The sequence below is a fragment of the Sinocyclocheilus anshuiensis genome, unplaced genomic scaffold (assembly GCF_001515605.1).
Source record: "Sinocyclocheilus anshuiensis isolate Anshui unplaced genomic scaffold, SAMN03320099.WGS_v1.1 scaffold795, whole genome shotgun sequence".
Lineage (NCBI taxonomy): Eukaryota > Metazoa > Chordata > Actinopteri > Cypriniformes > Cyprinidae > Sinocyclocheilus > Sinocyclocheilus anshuiensis.
The window spans coordinates 203,522-207,047 of NW_015549596.1; the positions used below are offsets into that span (position 1 = coordinate 203,522).

Genomic DNA, 3,526 nt, shown 5'->3' on the forward strand with positions numbered 1-3,526 from the left:
AACATCACATGACCCCTTTAAATGTTTAAACTGACAAAGCTTAAACGAGTTTAGCTTAAACACAGATATCAACGTCTGCTGTTCAGGTCTCACCTGTGCGCACGCGCGCAGTATCAGCACCCAGGTGATTCAGAATAAATGCTCATATGCCAGCATACGGCATTGAACAAGAGTGAATGGTTTGTCCACCTTTTTTTTTTCCATCGCTGTTGTTGTAATGTATTGGGAAGCCAGAATGCGCATCCACCAACAGAAACAGCCAAACCCTGTTTGTTTTACGTGTTATTTATAGCAAACCATATTACAGATGCGTTGTCAGATTTAAGTTGAACCGCGGTCCTAGCGCGTGCCAAACCGTGTGTGGAGAACCGTACGGTTCGTTTTTTTTTTCGCAAACCGTTCCACCCCTAATATTTATAATGAAATATTCTATTGTAATTTAAAATAAAACCATATGTATAGTTTGTTTTATTTTCTTTTTAGAGTTTAGCTTAAACACAGATATCAACGTCTGCTGTTCAGGTCTCACCTGTGCGCACGCGCGCAGTATCAGCACCCAGGTGATTCAGAATAAATGCTCATATGCCAGCATACGGCATTGAACAAGAGTGAATGGTTTGTCCACCTTTTTTTTTTCCATCGCTGTTGTTGTAATGTATTGGGAAGCCAGAATGCGCATCCACCAACAGAAACATATATTAGCCGAAACCTGTTTGTTTTACGTGTTATTTATATAGCAAACCATATTACAGATTCATTGTCAGATTTAAGTTGAACCGCGGTCCTAGCGAGTGCCGAACCGTGTGTGGAGAACCGTCCGGTTCGATTTTTTTCCGCGAACCGTTCCACCCCTAATATATATATATATAACATTTTTGTACAAAATAATTGACAGATGTTGTGGCACGTGCTTGCTGGGATTTAATATTTCCTGTGCATTTACATTGCCAAGAATCTAACTGATGTGTGTTTTCATCATTTTAGAGTGTATTATCATCTGTAACATCTAGAAAATGTAGCTAGTTTTTAGAAAATAATCAGATGTTAAGAGCCGTTCACACTCAATGCACTCCTGCATTATAAAAACTGGAGTGCAACACAAAGCGAGTTGAAAGGCTTTTTATATTTGCGATTTAACGGAAGTAGCGACAGATTTTTTTATATAGTGACGCACATTTAAACAAAATTTGTTGGATAGGGACGCGGTTCTATGTATTGTTGACTGGATGAATGCAGGTGTGAATCAGAGTTCGCAGTCAATTGTAAGAAAGGGGTGTGGTTTAAGTGCACTTAACGATTTGAAGAAGTTTATCATAAGTCTTGAGAAGTCTACTCCATTGGAAGAAAAAAAATAAAATACACATTCATTGATGAATTGTTCACAACAAGATTAATTTCATTTAGAAAATAGATCATTTAGTACTTCAGCATAACTTCAGGTAAATTTATATGAATTTTCATTTCTTGCCGACTTTAACTGCCATTCACTGTTATGTAAACAGTTTATATTTTACCCAACCTCCAAATTCATGAGATCAGTCCTTTGTCTTAAAAATGACACTGAGCTGCCATGTTGCTTTTCAAAACATCTAGCATCTTGTTGCATAGCATAGCTCATTGTGCGAAACGTTTTGTAACGGCCAAAAACATTCCTATAGCGAATATTTACGGCGTGACAATTTACAATTCCTTAAACAGAACACAATAACTCACCCTGCGTGAATAGACTCCTAAAAGCCCTTAAACAGAGGTTTTCGCAACATTTACAGTTTAGATAATGCAAATTCGCTCTTTTTAAAAATGCCGATAGTTATTCCATATAAAAATGCAGCGCTACATTTTGGCAATGTGATATTGCTATGACTGGTCGCTAATTAAGTTAATTGCATCTGAACACAAATTATTGTAAATTTGTAGTTCATATACAAATCTGATGTTATTTAGTTAAAAAAAGTAATTTGCCTAAATCAAAACAAGTCAGGCAAATTATAACAATTTTACACAATTAAAATGAAAAATAGGCATGCCTTTTGTTTCATGTTTTTTTTGTTATGAAATCTATACTATGTCTGTATTTAAATTCACAACACGTACATGAATACAGACACGTTTTTCTAGTAGCTTGATCGCGCAGCGCCCTAAACTGCGATACTTCACGAGGTTTGACGCAAACGAGCGCATACGAAAATACACAGATCCGGTCTTTACACGCTAAATTAGTCTTCCTTAGCAACCAAAGCGTTAAAGCAGATCGAATGATATCCAAGAGGCGAAGTGATACTGCGAAACCAGAGGTTTGTAGCAGTAAACGTCAATAATTTAGAATTACATTCAATAACATTTCAAATGGCGATGCAACAATACAATAGAGGAACGTTCAGCTGGCGAAAAGGGGAGATAAACATTCGTCTGATACTTACCGGTTGAATATTGCCTCGTAAATGGATTGAATAAAAACGTTTAAAAAAAACAACAGACGTTTTTCAGCCCCACTTTGGGTGTCTACTTGAGAAAAACTAATACGCAAAAAGCCAGGCTAAAATGTAGTTGAGCATAAGCCATATACGAAGTCTTTATGGCGAACCTGCTTTAAGTAAATGTCACACTGCTGTAAGACCGCACTTCCTCCTACAAATAAATACATAATATTTTTTTAAATGTCTTACCTTTTACCGAGTCCCTTCTGAGAGCATTGAAATGAGAGCTGCCGAGCTCTCTGCCATGAAACAAAAATGGCTCTCAAAGCTTCAGAGGGCGAGCGTTTCGGAGTGGCTGACTGGAAGAAGGGGCGGAGCTATCGCGAAAATAGCTAGCTAAGGTTAAAAATTGTTTTAAGTGCAAAAGATTTGCATGTTGTTGTGGACAGTGGTGCAGAAATATTTATGTAACATAAAAGGGGAAAAAAAAACAGACCATTAAATTATTAAACATTTATGTATAGTATTAATATTAATATAGTCACGAACTGTCATAAATAACTTGATATACATATGTATAAAATAGATGTAAATATATATTTAATAAAAAATATCACAAAAGGGTGATTATATTCCTACAGGATTTGTAGTTTGGCAGTGGGGGATGGGCGAGCAGGAGCCCAACCCCCACAAATGGGATTGAAGTACATGCTTAACAATAATGATAGGAATGTTGGAATTTACAACTATGTACTTGGAAAAATACAAAAGAACACCACTAGAAGTTGGACTTCCAAGCACGTTTTTCACATATTTTGCAGAAATGTGGCTGTATGACATCACGTTAACATGGCGGCTTTCAGCAAGATGATGAGCATTGAACAGCAAATAAAACTTCCCAAAAACAACCTCTTCAGCCAATATTTGTATAGATTTCTAAATAAAGCACAACAAAATATCCTCCATATTGATAATTGTAGACCTGCACGCCATACTACCATTGCATCGTTTATCCTCAACAATTTGGTTGCAACCGCAATGCTAATGACAGCATTGCTATGTTGTTTCCTTGCGCAAACATTTATTGGATAATAGAATGTCTTTATGTT

The 3,526-nt window shown here is 36.6% G+C and overlaps 1 protein-coding gene across 1 annotated transcript in view; it reads right to left on the reverse strand.

Moving 5' to 3' along the window:
• The window catches only part of LOC107658392 (coiled-coil domain-containing protein 71-like), a 31,171-nt gene extending 28,432 nt beyond the window's left edge, over nucleotides 1-2,739 (reverse strand). The window contains exon 1 of the mRNA XM_016446917.1: nucleotides 2,667-2,739. The gene's annotated coding sequence lies outside the window, so the exon portion shown is untranslated. The remainder of the gene's footprint in view (nucleotides 1-2,666) is intronic.
• Nucleotides 2,740-3,526: the final 787 nt, after the last annotated feature.